This window comes from Varanus komodoensis, unplaced genomic scaffold (assembly GCF_004798865.1).
Source record: "Varanus komodoensis strain SLA01 unplaced genomic scaffold, ASM479886v1 scaffold14_1, whole genome shotgun sequence".
Taxonomy (NCBI): Eukaryota; Metazoa; Chordata; class Lepidosauria; order Squamata; family Varanidae; genus Varanus; species Varanus komodoensis.
The window spans coordinates 21333531-21354451 of NW_025335438.1; the positions used below are offsets into that span (position 1 = coordinate 21333531).

The following is a 20921-nucleotide window of genomic DNA, read 5'->3' on the forward strand; positions in this document are numbered from 1 at the left end:
ATGCTTTTGGCCCTTAGGCACCAACTTAAGACATATTTATTCCACAGTTACTTTAACAGATGAATTCATGACTCTTAATGAGTCAAGAGTAAAGATACAATTTTTAATTGTAATTTTGTTGCTTTGCAATGTATCATTTTAATGCTGTCTATGATTTTATCTAGATGTAAGCTGACCAGACAGCCTATCACTAGTGAGGTGGCATATGAATAAAATAAATTAATAAATAATATCACAGGCCTGAAATATATAAAAACAGCCGTATAATCTTAAACTAAAGAACAGGAGAATATGATGTTTTTTACCTGGCATAAAAAAATAACCATGTACATGCCCGGTGAACCTCTTTAGGGAGGTCATTCCATAAATGGAGTGCCACAGTGGTGGAGGTTCACTCTGTTTTATGTCATTTCTTCTACAGCCCACTGTACCCTTGGGTTTCCAGTTAGTGGCCACTGCCCAAAATGCCTTTGACCAACTTCACTGATTCAACAGTTGTTTCCTCTACTGTTTGTTTGTTTATAAAATTTGTATGCTGTCCAATTATTTGCGTCTCTGGATGGCTTACAACTAAGTAAATTGACAACCCACTCTGGCTGCAAGTTAATAAAATACAACAATAAAATACAATATTAAAACATATTAAAATATTGATTAAATAAAAAGGTCTTAACCTGGTGCCGCATATTCCTTAGTCTGGGTGCCACTGCAGAGAAGGCCCTCCTCCGGGTACTCTGTCTTCTAATGTCTTTCAAAGAGGGTTCCTGGAGGAGGGCTTTTGTTGCCAATCTCAGGGGGTGGGAGGGCAAATAGGGAAAAAAGCGTTCCTTTAGGTATCCTGGTCCCAAGCCATTTAGGGCTTTATAGTTAATAACCAGCACCTTGAATTGAGCCCGGACTTCAATGGGAAGCCAATGGAGCTGATAGAGGACTGGGGTTATATGAGAATAACGCCCAGTCCCTGACAGCATCCTGGCAGCTCTATTTTGAACCATCTGAAGTATCCGGACTGTCTTCAAGGGAAGCCTCACGTAAAGCACGTTACAGAAATCCAACTGGGAAGTAACCAATGCATGTGTTACTGTTGCTAGGCAATCCTCCTCCAGGGATGGATTAGCCGAAGCTGAAGGAAAGCGATCCTTGCCACCGCTGTCACTTGGGCTTCCAAGGACAGCTCCGGGTTGAGGAGCACTCCCAAACTGCAGATGCTGTCCTTTAGAGGGAGTGCAACCCTGTCCAGGGCAAGGCCTAAGTCACCTACTCAGGAGCTCGAATCACCCACCAACAGAACCTCCATCTTATCTGGATTGAGCTTCAGTTTAATCCAGATTCCGCCTTCCTTGGTGTTCCACCTTTCTTGGTGATATCATTAAATTCCAGACTCTAAATACTAAATTCCACAGCAACTCTGTTCAAGAGGAGCTTCAGCTGGTACTGAATGCCATTGTTCATGTATTGATGTGTGTGAACTGGTGAAAACATTATACATCTTTTCTCAAGGCCTTCATGCTGCTTAATAGCTTGCCCCTAGGCAGTGCTGAATTTGTCCATTAAAGTCCTGTGCAGTCTAGATCAGGGGTTCCCAGCCTGGGGTATCAACACCCCCAGGAGGTAAGAGGTGGTATTTGGGATAAAGCTTTTTGCCAAAAATTATCCCCAAGATGAAATTATTATTATTTTGTTTGAATTTGGATTCAATTCTCTTTTGTCAATCAAGACAAAATCTAGGAATCACCTGAATTCACAGGCAGTCTTACAGATCACATTCAGCAAGAAAGTTTCATGTTCTGACAAAATCATGAATGAGAAGTGGGAACAAAGAAATAATTGAATTGTATGTTCACAGTTGGGATTGATTTTACTGCTTACGTTTTCTTTCTAATTGCTCAATTTATATTTGAATATTATGCACTGAGTTAAAAGCTTTTTTTTAATTCAATTCGTTCATCTGCAGTCCTGTATGTGGTTCAATTTGTGGTTCAAAAATTAGAAATTTGACTTCTACAGCTTCAAATGTGATATTACTTCTGTAGCAGGTATAAACATAAATAGAAAATTTTATAGGGATGTGGGGCATAGAAAAGATTTGGAATCACTAGTCTAGACTCTGGACATGTCAAAGACCACCTTTTCCTGTATGATTTCCCCCAGGGTTTTAATGCCTACTAATAATCTTCTCCACTCCATCCATGAGATAACAGTCTGTGAGGAACAGAGGATTCTCTGCTGAGACCCTGAAACTCCTGGCATTCTCTTTCTTCCCTTGCCTCTTTTTGAAAATAATCTAGGTTCTAAAGCATAGATATTCTATCAGCTATTTGAAAATTGATCTTGTTTTGCAGCTGCTTTCACAGGCTCAGTAAGTTTGGGAAAGCATTTTCACTGTATTTTGGTATTTTATATACTTTATTAATGTGTACACCACATTTTGAACCTACTTTTAAAAATGTTTTGTAGATACAGTGAGGATGGAATCCCTTGCCCTCCACTTTAGGTACACGGAAGCCTCTAGGAAACCTAAGTGCATCCAATGTGCGGAAGGAAGCACCACCACCACACCTTGTGGCTATTCATCTAGTGACTATTTGTGGACATTAGATGATGCCCTGGGGAGGGGAAGCAGCTGAGACAGTAACTGAAAAGGGTGTCGCACTCTGGAGAGATTCCCAGGCATGCACAAGAAGCTGACTGTTTTGGTGGGACTGATAGCTCAGAGTCTGAGGATGATGGCGAGTTGGCTGAACCAGTCGAGGCTCAGAGCGCAAACTCTGATAACGAGATTGTTGTGGTAACGGACAGGCTTGCACCTGCAGGCCCAATCTCTCAGTCCCAGTCTGAGCCTGCTCTGGATGACAGTAGCTCAAGGACACCCTTGGGGCCCAGTTTCCCTGCTGGTGAAGGAGATGAAGGACCAAACCATCCTGAGGGAGGAGATTTGGAAATGGGTAGTCTCAGATGAAGAAAGCCAGCCTGCTGGAGAGGTGGACCAAAGGGCATGTCATCACAGCCACAGGGTGACCCAATTAGGGGCTCGGAGTGCAGAACGCAGGCATGTCTGGTTCCACAGCACCCCTCCTTCCAGGGACAGGCCCCTAAGGGTTCATAAGCAAAGCTTTGGAGGGAATGGCTAGCCCACAACAGGGTGTAAGCCGTTGGCCATGTTTTCCTACCCTTTCCATTCTCTGGCACAGCCCTTTTCCTTCTTTCTGAGCTCCATTTGTGATTTTGGAAAGGCAACCAGTGCAATTATTTCTGTGTCAGTTGCGGGGGGAGGGGGTGGTGTCAGCCTTTGGAGTCCCGGCACCAAGATTTTGGGAGTTCCAAAAACTCCTACCCCCCCCCCATATGATTGTTCTCTAAATACACTAATAAAATATACACATTATTTCACTTGCAAACATGTGCCTAAGATGTTGCAGCTATAGCCTTTCTGTCAAAATGAGCAAACTCTGCAAAGCCTTTGGGGTTCTCTGTGCTATATGCTATACAGTAATGTACTCAACATTAACTGCAGGCCGAAAAAAATCTTTACCTTGTATCATTTTTCTGAAATGAATACACTTCTGAATGTTTTTGAATACTCATTCCAAACCAATGCTTCATTTCAGTCTGAAAATATCAACGTGTTCCTTTGTAAGCAAAGAACGTCATACCTTAAAAGCTTTGCATTAGCAAACAGTTTATTTTTTCGTCAGCAGTAATCAGTTTCTGAAATCTTTTTTTTTTAAATCCAACTATGGTTCTCGTGGTGTAGTAAATGACATTAGGCTTTTGTAAATTCTTGCAGAATATAACAGATCATTGGTTTTATAACACAGTCACTGTTTTTGCATTCTGATGAGATTATTAGACGCAGCCTTGAATACAACTTCTCTGAATACTGTTAGTTAAAAAAAAATAAAAGTTTACTAAATGGTATCTTGTCAACTGTATCTGAAAATCATCATGGGGCCTTTATTCCCCCCTTCTTGTGAGGGTATTTTTGTAAGCTTATGAGTTCTACCAATATGAAGTTGTGAAATGGTTACCGTAATCTGCATTTAGGTTGCTCTTAATGTGTATGTCAAAACATAGACTGCACTGTAAATAAATAAATAATAAACGTAATGCATGTTATCCACCCCAGGAATTGATGTCATATTTTAACTAAAAGCAAATCCACATACACGTGCACTAATTTCATTCCATGTGGCAGCAAGTTTGTTCTTACAAGTTGTGTTAACAGACAAAACCAGTTTAGAGTCTCAGTTAATGATCTGACTGAACATTAAGGTGCCAGTACCAAGATTCATCTTTACAACAAAGTGATTCTAGTGACCAAGTAAATGCATAGTGAATGGAGATTAATTTGAGCCTACAGGTAGCCCATGTTAGGCCAACTAATTGCCAGCTCTGAACATAAAACTCTCATACATGAGAAATTCGGTCTTTAGATTGTCTTAAACTGAAACAGAGATACAGACCATGAATGTCAAAGCTAAGACACGCTTGATCAAAGAAACATAAAAGAGATTTGAGAAAGAATATACATTGCCCATGTCTAAAACCAATACTCAAAGGTGGCTGCTAATGCATCACCAACATCGAGGACAAAAATGGGTAGAGATCTGCATAAAATCCACATGTATGTGAGTTACATCCAAACTTAGTGATATTGAGTACAAACACTGGGACTTGCTGGTTGCACTTGGGTACCATGGATTTTAATGAGTCTGCTCAAAGTATGACTAAGTCTAGAGCCAACCTTATACGGAAATTCAGATGTAATTACTATGGCTTACATAAATATATCTCACTATAGTGAGGAAGATTGTGATCAGGTGATTTCTGTGCTTGCTCAGTCTGCTGTCCATGTGCTCGCTGTTGTTGAATACAACTTCCTTTAAGGTTCTTTAGCATTAAACCAGAAATGGACAGGCCTTCAAATAGAGGACTGTCTTCTAGCCTTTCAAATCAAGGACATTTCTCTAAAAGGCAGGAGTCATGGCCATTCTAATCGAACTAAGATTTGGTTTACTAGTTGGTGCTGTCTATACTTCTATCTGGAAGTATGACCTAGTTTTGTCATTGAGAAAATTCAGACAGAGATCTCTTTCTGTCCTGCATCCAGCTGGCAATCCCACATATCAGAAGAACCATGTTCACTACTTGTGACCTGTGCACACTTGAAATAGCCCCCTCGGAATACCTTGGAAATCATGGCATGCATAGGATTGGTCCACTGTACTGGTGCAGAACCCTTTTCAGCCTAAATTCCATTTTTACAGATATTTTCATGGGCCACCTGTCAGAGAGGGTACAGAGTGGAGCAGGGCCAAGGGCGAAAGGGTCACAATACCAAAAATGGCAATATATTTTAGCTGTCACCTTAGCAGAGAATGTTTGATCTATTAGAATGGGGGCAAAAACAAAACAAAAGCCAGGAAACCATCCCATGATTGCTGGTGATAGAAGAGGGAGTGGGGCTAAGGGAAGGATGTATGGCCATCTGGGGAATTCTGGAGGCTGAACTTGGCCTTTGTGAAGGCCAAAACTGGTCCTCAGACCTCAGGATCTGTACTACTGGGCTACAGGGTGCTATCCAAGTCATACTAGACACAGCCCTTTGAACTTAATGATATTAATTCTGTATAAGATCAGGCTGCACAATCAATTGAAATAAATAATAATCTCTTCCAAAAGAAATATTATTGACTCCAACATCCCCCCCAATAAACTATGAATGTAAAGGAAACCAGTAGAACTCACTGTCGTACGGTCATAACTCACGAGGGGGCGTTAATTAGCTCACACTGTAGCCGGCAATAAAACTAAAGTCTTTTATTGCTACTTTCTACAAGATTTACAATACTACAGATAAGCTCTACTACAAAGGTCTAAACTAGTCAGTTGCCTCTCTCTTTGTGATGCCTCCGGGGAGACCACGTGGGATTAGCTTTTCCTCTCAGGTCTTTCCGCTCTTGGGAGGCACGAAGCTTTGTCTTGTCTTTTCTGTTCCAATCATTGTAAGCTACGTCGAAGACTAGCGTGGACTAAGGACAGTTCACCTTTATCTTCTAGAGCCTGTCCAGGAGCCACAGCACCGGAGTGTGGGGGGGTACCTGGCTCACGCTTCTCACATTCAGAATGGGGAGAAATCCCCCACTCAGAAGCCTCATGACTAGGCTGAGACGGGGCTGTTTGTTCAGGGAGCAAAGGGTCAGTATGTGGGGGAGCTATTTGTTCAGTAGTTCCCAAGTCAGGCTGGGGAGGGTCCGCTTTGTTACTGGGCTCCAAGCATAAGTCACCCTGCTCTAATGTCTGGTTCTCATTTTGAATGTTTGACTCTTTCTTGTGAGGTGCCATCTCTGTCGAGACATCAGGCACGACACTCACGTACGTTATTCACAACAGATTTTTTTTCCTGCAATGTGCCCTAAGTGTGATCAGTTACAGTAGATCACAGAAATCCTCCCTGAAATTGTTACCCTTGGCTCTGAGACATTCTTCTGCAGCAAGGTGGGACTTGGACAAAAGGTGTGAACCACATTTTATTATTGTCACTAGCCAGGAAGCAAAGAGTCTGCAAAATCTCATTCATCATTTTATTTCTATCAATATGGTTTAGGGAAACTATCTGAGCATATCTTAATTACAAAATGCAGGGTTTCTGGTGAGGAAACTGAAATAGTGATATTGCAGAGAGGATGACTCTACAGGTCTCCAGTGAGCAGTGTTTCTAGCATTGCTCCAGTCTGGGAAACTGGCTACAACAGGTCACCTTGTTACCAGTCCAGTCCATATGATTTGCATGAAATGCTTTGCAGTTTAGAGCAAAAATAGTTGGCTTTTCATGCTGGCTAGGAAATATTGGGAGTTCTGTGACTGTTCTTGATCTAAATGGCATTGGTTCGTGTGCTAAAATGCTGTCAAAGCACCATCAAAACCCTTAACTGGAGCAAATGGCATTCTTTTCTTGAAATTAATGTGACCCACATGCAAAGGGTAAACATTTGGTTCAGAAACAGCACAGAATGGAATCCTAATGTTATCTTGCCATTAAACCTCCTTCTCACTACATCTAATGAAGTGAAATACTAGCATGGATTGAGCAAAACTGCCTAGGGAGGATAACATGAGAAAGCACTGTGAAGCAGGAGGATGAGCTGGTTTCATTGTACTTTATTTTAATCGTTGTTTTAATGTAACTTGTACAAAATCACACATTTTGTGGATTGATAATGAAGGGTATTATAGAAATACTTCAAGTAAGGATATAATTCTTTCGTTGTTGTGGTCTTGGAGGGGAACAGCTAAATACAGAGTCATTCCCTGGGAAGGTATATCTGGAAGAAAAGACCCGTGCTGACTGGGAATGATAGGAATTGTAGGCCAACATGTTTGGAGAGCACCAGGTTGAAAAAGGCTGAATAACTATCTCAAAGCTTCTGGATTGGGAGAGCTCATAGGCAAATGCTGAAACCAGAAGAAAAAGAGTGAAATGTTGTGCTTTTATTTCTCCTATTTTTATCCTGTCAGTGTTTTTATAGCCAGGGTTGCTTAATGTCAGCATTATGTCTTGCGTCCAGGGTGAAGACAGAGAAGAGAAGCACTTCCACAACCATGCTGGCATCTTTTTTCTGCATTATATTTTTATGGAAGTGAAAATTAAGTAGAAAATTAAAGAATTTCCAAAGAAAAAAAGAAAATAAAGTAGCATTGTAATCTTTTCAGTTCTGCATTTTTAAATAAATGAAAGTTTCTTCTACCTAATATTAGAAATTGGTTCTCAAACTGAGAAACATTGAATGATGGTTCTGCTACTTATTAACAAATTGCTATGGCTTTTACCTGATTAATAATTACTAAGTTGAGAGACCACCCCTCTGTGCTCTCTTAATGTTCTGACACTGGAACAGGGAACTGGAACTCTGACTCCACTCTGCCTTGCACCTGGTGTGGACAAAACTGCCCCAGCTTTGTTCTGGGGTTGAGAAAGCTGCCTCAGAGAGGGGGAAAAGACATTTGAGAGAGCAGGGAGGAGAGAAGAGGCCAGGATTTGAGGGATGCTGAGGTCTCTCAAGCCTCCTGTCACCCCTGTCCAAAACATTCTTGTCAGACAAGTAAAAATGTGTCTAGAAATGTGTCTAAAAATGTGTCTAAAATGTGTCTAAAAATGTTTCTAGACATGTCTAGAAAAATGTGTGGGACAGGAGGAGTAGAGGAAGCAAAGATCACTTTGTCTGCTACTCTCACCCTGCATAGGATGATAGTAGCCCTCTGAGTTTGAGGACTGCAGTAGGATGGCACCCTAAATTTATTCCCCCCTCACTGTCCCAAAGACTACTTTGCATGAACCCAGTTGCTTTCCCGAACCATTTAAGTGACTGCCTTTTAAATGACGGGATGTGGGCCCATTTAACTCAGTTCCAATTTCTAGTACTCAGATATCAGTTTGAATATGTTTGTGTATGTGCTAAATTTCCTTCTCTGAGCCTAGTGACAGATGGAAGATGCCCCTTCCAGCCTCCAACCCTCAGTGCCCCTAAGTCTTTGACATTGGAGCTCCAGCAGTGAATACACACAGAGAGAGAGAGAGATTTGTAGAATTAAACACATTTTCTCCTCAAAGCAGGGGCAAGTTCAAAGCATCCTTTCTGAGATTCACCTTCCTTGAAAAAGAGAGTGAAGAAAACTTATGGTGCTTTAGCAATACTCTGTTTGCTTATAAATGTACAAGTTGAGCAAGCATTATGGAGGAACAGGAGCAAGCACAGCAGTCAGCTGTGCTAGTCTCGAAGCACCATCATGTCAGAATAATGAAATGTTAAACCAAATCACACCTGAAACAGCTACGATACAGATCTTCCTTCATGCACATGCTCTCCCATCTCTGGGCAAACCAATTTCACTTTCCTTCTCTGCTGGGGGAGGGTGTGGCTCACAGCACATTCCAAAGTGGCTTCTGAGAAAGAGGACTATTTACTCATTACCCACCCATCCCCATCAGTGACCAGGCTGTAGGAACATGCCATTTTGCATAAAAGACCAATATGACTTGTAACCTTATGGATATATACAGCTGTTTGCAGAGTGGCCCAAAAACACTGTGCAGGCTGCCCACTGTGTAAAAACTAGATGTGGCATTTCCAAAAGTATCACATTCTTTCCAGAAACATCTGCCACTCCATGCACAACAGAAGAAATGTTTCCAAAGTATGGGCTAGCTTGGACAGGATATAACTTGCTTAAAAAGCCACAGCTACTTCTCATTCTTATGCAAGAGGAGATTACTTATTTTCAGAGAGAGCATCCCAGGGACCAGAAGATTTTCTGAATATCCTCCTGTGAGCAAGAGACAGCATATGCCCCCCTCCCAGTCTTTGGATAAAAATAATGCTCTTTATTTCTCTGACATTGTAGGTCTGATGTTGGTAGAGACAAAAAGAGGTTGAGGGGGCATTCCATGGGCATTGTACAAGAGTCTGTGGATTCACAGGACACACAGAAGTCCCATGGCCATGACACAGACCCAGAGTTGAGAGGGCATTGACATCAATGGGAACAAAACAGTTTAAGGAAAAACAAAAGCAATGAAAGAATAAAAAAGGCCTTTTCTTTTCTTTTCTTTTCTTTTCTTTCTTTCTCTTTCTTTCTTTCTTTCTTTCTTTCTTTCTTTCTTTCTTTCTTTCTTTTTTTTGCTTAGTTGGCACAAATCCAACAGAGCTTTGGATTCTTCAAAAGCCCCAGTGTTGGAGCTTCCCGTATCAAAGACTAGGATTGCTGCATCAATGTATTAAAAGATGAGGAGCCATTGCTATGACACAGTGATAAGATGCTAACTGGTGATGTATTTAATCCCAGAGATGCTTGACATTCAAAGAGTGAGTGATGTACGGCAAAGCATTTGTATGGGCCATCTGGAGATGTACACTAAACTCCACACTTGATGAGGAAGTGGCATTAAACTGAAACTTCTGATTCCAGCACCTAAATATGCATCATTCTCAGCTCTGATTATAATTGATTCCTAATAAGCAGAATTTTGGCAAACTGCAACAGGCTGTTGTGTGAAATGCCTCTGTTGTTACAATATAATAAATTGTTTTTAATCATTTGCACATTTTATATTGTGATGGCAACCACAGATCTGTTAAAATGAAAATAATATTTTGATTCAGAATAGGGTTCTGACTTACAGTAAAGCAGCTGTAAAGTATTTCCACATTTTGGGAGATGTTACAGGGCAGTAATCTGATATTTGGAAATGGCAAATACATGTTTTCTCTCATGTTGAAGATTTTGTAACTCTTTCCCCTGTAAATAGTTTGTTCTTCTCACTCTTTCAGCATGCAAACATTGGAAAAATGAACCTTCCTAGTTGTTAGAAAGAAACTTTGGTAGCTCTGTGCTCTATATGCATTGTGTTCTGTGTGTTTAACTGGAATTGCCCTGACACCTTATTGAAGAATCAGTTTTGGTTTCAGGAGGCATACATAAATTAAAGAGCTGCTAGGAACATTCTCAGTCATGATCTGGACTGCCACAAAGGGAGTTGTCCCAGGTAACTCTAGAAACATGCAGAGGCCTGCCATGCTACCACCCAGCTAACCGATCCACAACTGTTCAGTCTGGTGGGAAATGATCCAATCCCCAAGTGTCTCCACCTTCCCAACAAGTTAGCAAGCAGAACTTGAGCACACTTTTAAACTGAGTGAGTGATCTTATTACCCATAGACAGTTTCAGAGGACGCACAGGGTATTTCAGGTTCCCAGATACAAGGCTGCTTGCAGAGCTGGCAATCAGAGCTCTGCTTCTGTAACTGCCCCCTCATGACTGGTGCAGAAGGAACTGCACTGGTTGTTCTCTGAGGCCAGGTAACCCCCTCGACGGAGGGAGAAAGGGCTCAGGGAGGAGAAGAGACTGGGCAGACCAGGATGTAAGGCATCCAGAAGCTGCTCCATCCCTTTCCCCTCCAAAACACTCCATCTAAATGGGTGAAAAAGCCCATTTAGTGAAAATGCAGACCTGGAGGACTGGAGGCACATTTGGAGCTGCTCTGGATGCCTGTAAGCCTCCGAGTTCAGTGGATAAGAGCAGCCCAATAGCATCTCAAGGGGCTCCCTAGGCTTCCTATTCATTCTCTTTGCTTTGACTAATAGTGGGTCCAGCCTCTTAAGTCATCAAGTCCATTGCTCCTTCTGTTCTCTCCCAACCCTGCAATTTGACCTACAATACTGACCCAAACCCCTCAAATGCACCAAAGAATAATTTGACTGGAGGAATAATATTTTATGAAAACAAAATAGTTTTCAGGTAAGTTGGCATTGGCTTCTGAAAAATGAGATGTGTGTTGTGCTATGATGTCATTCTGTGTGCATCTGTGTGTGTCCAAAAGAAAGCAGGGGCCAAGTCTCAGTGCATTCTAACAGGCAACTACAGGAGGCACATTCCACATGTTATAGGAAACCTATGCAAGCCACAGGTAGATTGGCTGTAACTTTCCAATATATATATTTCTCACTCCCTGTGAATACTGCAATTCATATATTTATTTGCACACTGATTTCAGTACTCAGGGCAGCTTTCTTGAGGACATTGCCCTGCTTGTGTAGTAATATAGTAGGAGTTCTCTGTGCAGATATTTTGGGTTATATTCAATGTTATACCTACTTCGAGTAGGCGAACTGAAATAAATATGACTTAAGCTAGTGTACTAAGTAGGCTTAACATTACCTGTAACATGAGATACCTGCACATCGGTTCTTTACATCTAAGGCACCTGGACGAAGCTATGTATTTGTGTAGGCATAAAGCAAAAGACAGTCCATGAAGGTTTAATCTAAAATATTTCTCAAACGTAATGCAACAGTGCCAGGAAATGCATAGTTCTTAATATTAAAAGCCAAACAAGTCACATTAATGCTGCCTATAACACAGCATATGAAAAGGTTAGCTCAGCAAATGTATACAAATGGTTGAGTTCATCAGTTCAATCGATTTGGAGTTATGTCCGTTTTATAGAGTAGCATTTTCTTCTCTGAAGTGGCAATTCTAGGCACATTTACATGGACCTAAATCTTCTTCAGCTAAGTGGGGCTTACTTCTGAGAAGAAGTGTATAGTTTGCAATATGAATTGGCGTTTTTGCCCAGGCAGATGTCAGTGTGTTATTGTTCTTTAAACTCCAATGTTATGTCTTAGGTCAGGGGTGTGCAATATGAGGCCCTCTGGATATTTTTGCCTACCATTCCCATCATCCCTCACCATTGGCTATACTGGCTAGGGTTGATGAGAGTCATGGCACAAAACATCTGGAGGATGACCAGTTGCCCAACCCATTCAGGGTTTTGGCTAGCAACCCTAATATTCATAATTGGTATGACATGGAGGGAAGAGAAGAAATAAAGAATCACACTCAGTGGAGGGATGTGAAGAGGCAAGGAAGAGCAGTCAGGAGGGGAAACAAAACTGTCACTCCACAAGGTGACTGTGGTAAAGGAAAGGGTAGGTGAGCTCTCAGAATTATCAATCATGCATTAATCATAGTTCCATCCTCCTTTGCTGGTGATTATCAATTCCAGGATGTTCATTCTGACCTTCATCCTTCTTCTCAGTATGTTGCCGTATGCATGTCATGACAAACACGGGTCTGTGGAGGCCTTTTAAGTAGAGTCATGGTGTGTGAACAATGAATTTATAAACTGTGTTGCCCTGTTGTGACTCCCATCATGTGGTTGGGGATGTCTGCCTTAAATCACGCAGTATTTTTTTAAAAGTTCAGCCTCAATTTGGGATGCACTAAGAAGCTCCCTAATTTGCTTTCAGCTTTGTACATCCTGTGAAAATGACAGTATCAATTTCTCTAAAGTCCTGGAATACATTACCCACCAAACAATTTGCACAAATGTGTTCAGGCCAGTGCCAAATGACAGAGAATAAATGAACAGCTTGGATCTTTTCATCAGCCTCCCAGAGAGGGATGGTATTATTCCAAAGAAGGTGGTCTGGGCCTCTGTGTCCTCTCTGCTACTGAAGAGGAGCCCCATTGTGGAAGAGCTGTTGCTACAAACAGAAGCCAGTAAGAAGGCCTTGGCAAAATCAGGAGAGATGCTGCAGATGCCCTGTTTGCTTATTTGGTGCTGCTGGTGGCAACATAACAAGAGACTAGAACCCTGCTTAGTGGAGCCTACACTGAACATTTTACTTTCCTGACAATTAATCTGGAAATCTTCCTAACTTATACATCTGCTCATCTAATTAACACACTGCAGGGTAAAGCTAAGGAAAGATGGACTGAAAAGAGGATCATTCATTCTTTTTCTCTGTTACTTGCTTTTCCTTTAAGGCTTCAAGAGATTCCTCGTCTTTTGCCAACAAGTGTTTGGCTGTCACAGAAGCAGACAGATGTGCACCTCTCTACCAGATAAATGCATCTGTACTTGCTGTGCACCATTAGTGCCCTACTTGTGTAATATGGTATTCAACTGGCTTTCCTGTCATTAACAGATCAACACTCAAAGTTGGGCGTTAGTGTCAATTCTACCCAACCACTTTCAGCCAGCCTAGGTTTTCTCAGATATTTTTCTTAAGTCATACTTCTAAAGGTAGCCTCTCACTCTGAAGTGCTCTTTTTATGTTTGTGTACTAGTGAAGCTGATGATCAAAGGATTTAAGCAAGCAAGCAACAAGTTTCAACCACATTTACATCCCACAAGAATTTGCTTTGCTTGCAGCTCTATGCAGAAATCTAACTGATTCCATCTCTGCATGTCCAAGGAGATGTGTAGTGTGAATTAGAAACACAGATTTTATCTGTGCTCTAAAATGTGCTCTAAAGCGCATGCTGGAGTATGCAGCTACACCATACCTGGTGTTTGTATGAACTGGAAACAGACTCTGCCTTCAGCTGATGGAAGGGCTCTGTTAATGGAGGGTGCTGACAACCCATATGTGGGGAATCCTCCTCTCACCACACCACAGCTCACTCCTTCCCTCTGCATAGCAGCTTCAGGCAGCTAGAGAGGCTCCAGTGAGGAAAAAGGAGGGGTGGGGGGGAGATCCCTCTGCTAACTCAGAGATGTATTCTTACATCTGAATCCAACCATATGTTTCCTGTCTTCAAAGTCCCCCGACCCCTCTCTATCTCTTTTTGCAGATTCATAAAACCATGAGTGAATCCACCAAAAAAGGAAAAACCCACTCCACACAAATTCTGCTATTTCTTGCTAGTCCTCTTCTCCTCTCCTCTCCTCTCCTCCGTTAGCATTCTGCTTAGACTGCACCATCATTCTCTTTTTACCACAGAAAACTGCAATAGATTAGTGGAATAGATTAATATTGCTACAGAAATGAATGACCTTTGCAGCTTAAGGGCATTTGATAATAGCTCTACTCAGGGTTTGTCTACCAGGCCATCTAATAAACTGAGGTTGTTGCCTCAATCCCTGGTTTGATTGTTTCCCTCTTCCTTCCTCCTTCTTTGTGTCCCAAATGCCTGCAGGACTGGCATGAAAAGCAGCTACTTTTTGTTTGTTTGTTTTCAGTACTTTTGCATGCCAGGCTCCCACATCTGTAGATTGGTGAAACAACCCATGATTCTAGGTCCACATGTAACAACAACCCATGGTTTAAACAAGCCAGAGTTCACAACCCAAGAATAAACCATGGGTTATCTTTCTTGGCTGTTCATAATTACAAACTATGATTTGTTAGTGTGGCTTCATTCACACTTCATGACAGCGAAATTCAATTAACCAAAACATAGGTTAGCATTATGCTTGAACCAGGTCAACACTTCATATATTCACCAAATTCTACTTTATATCATTCTCTCATAATTAAATATCTATATATGAAGAAGCTGTAAGTCATGGCTCAATAAATAGACAAACAAACATGACTGATGTTAACATCAGATTTCTGTCAATATTTCTTCTCTTGCTGTACTTATTTCCTTCTTACCTTCTTTTTTTACTAGGCAAAGAGATAACAGAAAAATTGAAATAATGTAGAGTGCAAAGACTACATTCTGTCATGGTTGGATATTTGATTTTGGTAATGAACAACCAAGACTCTCAGATAATTGGCAGACTTACTTGCCTGTGCGTGGGCACTTAAACTGAGAGGGTATTTTGACAGCCCAGCATTGATTAAATTGGCCTTTAATTGAAGTAACCAAGTTTTAGCAATGCTGTAAATACTACATTAATTTCAAACACAGTGTTAATTGCAAAACATTTATTAATGAAAATAATTCAACATTATATTCATAATTACTGATTAAGAAATTGTTTTGGTCTTAAACTGTAATTACATAGCAATTATATTTTGTTTCATTATAAATATACCACAGATATGTTGCAGTTACCACACTGTGGTATGTGAGACACAGCCTTTCCCTCCACAGTGGTTGCTGCTTAATTAAAGTATTAATGTTGTCCTCATATTCACAATATTTCCCATACTTTACATGTCAATATGCACTGTAGCGCATAGTGTGTCAGACACACTTCAGCTATTTTCTGCAAAACTAAATAAAGTGCAAGTGAAGTAACTATCACACTGGTATTTCTCCTTTCCAAGCAAATCAGATTTGTGAAGGTGCTGATGTTGTTCAGCACCTGACCTATGTCAACCCAGAGAACAGATAGACATAGTAGTCCTATGTAGTCATAGTGATCCATAGTAGTCATGTCACTGAAATCAGTGGGACTAAAGTTCATCATGATTAGCATGGTCCATGGATCTCCATGCTTCTGCCAGCCCAGAAATGAATGGGTTTAGATCCAACTCATTGTCTTAGTTTATTGATTGTCTACTTGTGCCCTAGATGCAGTCCCAAATTCCATAAAGTTCTAAGGCCAGCAAGGAAACCCAGAATATAAGCTGTTCTGGTTCCATCAGCAAGTGAATGTACATGCATCACCAATACGAATCCAGAGCATTCCAGAAACTAAAGATACTTCCTTGCAAAGAAATCAATGGCAACATCAGAGAGGCAGCATTTGCCCAACAGTCATTGGGCCATAAGACTGATTCTAAAGTCATATATGTGCAGCTGCTAAGCAGCATTTGAGTTTTGCTCAGGGATCCATGATTCCTTTCAGTGGGCTTATAAATGATACTATATTGTATTTTAGAAATCAAGTAAGTTTGGTAGAGGAGGAAAAATAATATGGCATGCAATGAAAATTGCTTTACAGGTGACTTCAATGTGGGGAATTGAAAGTCTGATTTCATGATTTAGGAGCCATTTAAACACACAGTAAAAACATGAGTAGGGTGGTCAGTGATAAATTTTGCTCTAAAAAAGTTCTGATCATGCCTTTAATATTTTATTTTGCCCAATGTTTACTTGAACCCATACACTGGAATTGCAGTGCTGGAAACCTTAAAGATGTTTAATACAGGACCATGACTTTGTGGTTATGGCTTCTATCCACTAGCACTTTCCACAAGAACAAGTGGAAAACCAGTTATGAACTATGGACTAGGGAAAAATCCAACAGATGTTCTCTTTGCACAACCACTTGCAAATCTTAGGTTTACCAAATGCTCCAACCATTTGTGCAACACAAAATGGCAGCAGGGCTCCATGTTATTGTACTAACAGTACATCAGATTTAATCCTACACTATGAAAGTCTGACGGAATACAATAAAACAATCGCAGTTGTAATTACACAGAGGCTAACTAGCTATCCCTCATCATCCCCCAGGAAGTATATTGGTGATGAATAGATAGTAATGCCCCCACCAATAACTTTCACTATGGCTATTCCTATATTCTTTTTTCCTTATCCCATCAATTTCTAATTCACAACTGAAACTTCTACAATGTTTTATTGAACTAGATATCAGAAGACATCAATTTGCAGCAGCCTCATAAAAAATAAAATAAAACTGTGATACAGAAGAGAAACCGCTGTATCAGACACACTTCACTTCTCTTTTACCCCTACCTCAGTGCTCCCGTCAGAAATATCACCAGCCGCTGAGGCTAGAAAACAAAATCTCAACTCAAATGCTATTAATACAATAGTCTGAAACTTTTAATACATGCTATGCTTGTTCCAAAATTAAATATTCACTGGCAGTAAGCTTGTATAGAAGGGTGCCATAGTTCAAGATAGAGCGGTGTATTAGAGATGAAGAAACCCAAAGAAGGGGAGAGAAAGCAATAAAAATGAAGACTGTGGATAAAGCTTATGTCTGTTATTTCTATGGATATGACCAATTTTAACACTTGTTCAGCATGCATCAACAACTACATAAACTATGAAACAAGCTATAGGATTTAATTTTTAGAAATTAAGGGACTTAAGGTTGCAAAACAAGCTTTCTAGTTCTAATTTGCAGCTATTTGTCACAACTGTTTTGAGTGCCTGTTTTCAGGGGTCACCAGAGAGGTGTGGAATCAACTTGCATAGCTATAAAATTACGCCCATAATGAGACCCACAGTCTGAGGCATGATGTTGAACACAAAATTGGGTATGTCCTATCCATGGTTTTCCATGTAACAGACTTTTTTCATCATACATTGTAGGTCATGTATGACAGCTTCTCATATTTTTCAACACTGAAAAGTATTGTTTTGTGATAATTACACAGGTTTTTAATATAAGGAATGGGAAGGAGGGCAATGCAATCTGCGGTCAAAGTCCATTCATTTCTTCACTTGAGATTCACAGACCAAAACAAACAAACATGTTGAAAAGCATGGGTACATTTGTAAAATGCACATACATAAATGCATGCTTTAGAAAAAAGGCAGGTAAATACTCTTCAGTGGGTGGTAGAAGACTGTTTACATTCCAAAAATGTGTGCAACTTATGCACACTTATGGAAAAAGTACTCACAAAAATGTGTACAGTTTTTAATGCAAAGGGGGGTGCTAGTAATCTGATAAGGACTTGAATCAGAACAGTGTTGGAGTTTTGCTGTTTCACACATCTTTAGGTAGAAGGACACTACGTTTGCTGGGGCACTGCAATGGCCACAATTGTGTCTTTAGTGGCTTGCAGTGAGGAAAGCACAATGGAGGGTAAATTCTCAATTGTGCCAGTCCCTCATTTAGGGAAGGCACAAAAGGATGATTTGGCCACAAGGCCCTATATAGCCCCTCAAAGGATAAGATGAATATGATCTCTTCCACACTGTATTTTAGTACTATGGCTTGCAGATGTTCAGCTCTTCTCTCCATTCATTTGCAACAGCAGAGATGCTCCCCTTAATATATACAGCAGTGCTTATGGTTCACGCTGGGTGCCAACCTTATCACCTGATTGGCTTTGTCTCTGAGATACCTTTCTGATAAACCATTAGGTCGAAGAGAAGGAATAAAACAGCCAATTAAACATTCCTGCTTATAAATGTATCTTGTGCAACTTAATAATGGCAAAATGCCTACTTTTCCCCCTTCCCCACCCTTCTACATGCTGCATTTGAAGAACTCTGTCCAAGAATATCACAAGATGAAATGTGCGTGCGCGCGCACACACACACACTCCACATCATCTCAAAATTATTAAAATCTCTGTGGGAATTCATGATTAATTTTAAGGCCTGACAGATTAAAATACATTATTATGTACACTCTAGTGCATCCTTTCAGATATTTTCAGAATCTGATTTTGCTCTCTTGATACACACCAATGATTCTACATGTATCTAGTAGATTGCAAGGAATAGATTAGCATTAAAGAGGCAGTATTGTGTTGTTAGGTTGTTATGTGTAACTTGTGCTTATACATTAAGAAAAATGTACCTGGCATTCCCTTGGACATGACCAGACCCCTTAAAAAAAGAAAATATTATTAATAGTTGGTTGTAATGCATCTGTGGCAGTACATCTGAAATTCTGACCTTTAGCATGTTAACTGGCTCTTTTTATCTGGTTCCTTGACTGACGAAGACACAACAGTAGTCTGATTAAAAATGGGAAGCCAAGGTTTATTATGTGCACTTCCTAAAAGGAATTCTAACCTTTCTTTTCCCACCAGGCATAGCCAACATTTGCAAAGGAAGTATGAAGTCATAGCCTGAAAATAGCAATATTCACTTATTTTCATTTGGAGCAGTTTAATTATCTGAATGTAGAATGACTGCTCCCTAGATCAACTTGGACTGGTATATCCCTTTCACCAGTATGCTAATAGATGCCCCACAAGCAACAGATCAGGAACCTGGGGTCATTCAGGCTGCAATTTTATTCACACCTCTCTGAGGCTGGGAGGAAGTCCCACTGAATTTGGAGGTTTCATCATGGACAAATCACATGCAAGTAAATCATCAAGGTTTTTTTTTTTAATTACAGAATTGACCTCCCTTTTTTGTTTTCCAAAGTGTCAAATTATCAAGAAGGACTTATACAAACGTGGGGAATATGTTTTTAAATCTCAGAGTATAAGAAGACCACCTGTTTAATTCATACATGCCATTTTGAAAGGAATATTGAGTGGGGCTCAAGTGAGTAACTTCAGGGAGAAAATGCCACATTTGGTGTGTCATAACTGTACTGTACTCTGATGGGTTTTCATTCGCTGATAGATAGTATATGGGGCAGAGCTCTCCAGAGAAGGTGATAGCTGGGAACAGGAACAGCAGAAGTCATGCTTGAGAAGCTGCTCTGTATGCTGCAGTATGTCAGACTCGAGCTGCCTGAGGTTTTATCAGCAATCACACACACCTTGGACTGAGCCCAAGCTGCACAGGAAACTGGTAAAACTGACCAAAGACAGTGAGAAATAGATGTTCTCAGCAGTCCACCCACCAGTGGTCCATCTTTTGGGACTTCCCCTGAAAGCTTTCATAGTAATCAATTCTCAGGTTCAATAGAACAGGAATGACTATTGACGTGTCTTTATTTTCAAGGAAGGGGCACAGTCAAAGCATCAATTGCAGTTAATAAAATATGTTCCCTGCAGATTCCCACATGGGGAGTAAAGCCCCATGCAGGAGCATGTGTAGGTTGCATACTTGACTGTTCAGGGTGAGTGTGGACTTCTCCATAGTAGGTGTAGCCTCTCATAAATCATAAAGGGCACTCACTACCAGGACAAATGCCTTCTTCTATTCCCACTTGCTTCCTGTGAGATTTTTCAGGGTCTGACTCTTTGAAATACCTACCTTCAGACACATATGAAAGTATATTTTAAGAGGTAATAACCATCTTTTATAGCTACAGGCCATTCAAGGAGTTTGTCATTGTTAGTGGATAATACAAAGTTGTATTAAATTATGAAATAAAATCACCCCACATAAAGTAGCAACTATCCTGCATTTCAGACCTGTGGTCAGCCTTGAACCCTCTAAACTAGCCTGCTGCATTCAGGTTTGCTGGATGATGCCAGTCCATTGTTAGTTTTGTAACTTTTGGGGTAATGCAGCTGGGTGTCTTTTGTCCTCTTTATGTTTTTAAAATAAGGATTTGTCAAAATGTACACATTTATTTGTAAACAGGATGGAAAGACCATTACTTTTTTACATTTTCAAGGAAAAACAAAACTGACATGTTTGTCCATCCAGCTAGAAGCTTTGCATCAGTACCTCTCCAAAAAACTGGGTTTGAATTCCTGTATATTCTGTCATGTTCATAGAGCTGAATTAGAGTTGCCACATCTTTTTCTTACAGGTGTTTCATGTATATCCAAGAACAACCTAGTTCTCCTGAGCCTACCCAAAACAAATGAAATGGGCCTTTCTAAAAGGCTTTATGCAAAAGAGGCATCCCTGGACTTTGTGGTTGTTTTAATTAAGGATGCTTCAGCATGTCAACTTTGAGAAGATGATTTTGTTTCAAATTCATCATCCCAAGTCCCAGGAATTGTGTCCTCCAGAGCACCCTGATCAGAAGATATTGGAGCTATCCGTAATCTCACTCCAGAGACTAAGAAAACTGGAATCCAAGCAGTTACAGTCATTTTTCCCATAGAGGTCA

The 20921-nt window shown here is 40.5% G+C and overlaps 1 protein-coding gene across 1 annotated transcript in view; it reads left to right on the top strand.

Annotated features, from left to right (window-relative positions):
* Positions 1-20714, top strand: part of CCDC178 (coiled-coil domain containing 178) — a 172420-nt gene extending 151706 nt beyond the window's left edge. Inside the window, exon 22 of the mRNA XM_044424399.1 lies at positions 20616-20714. The gene's annotated coding sequence lies outside the window, so the exon portion shown is untranslated. The remainder of the gene's footprint in view (positions 1-20615) is intronic.
* Positions 20715-20921: the final 207 nt, after the last annotated feature.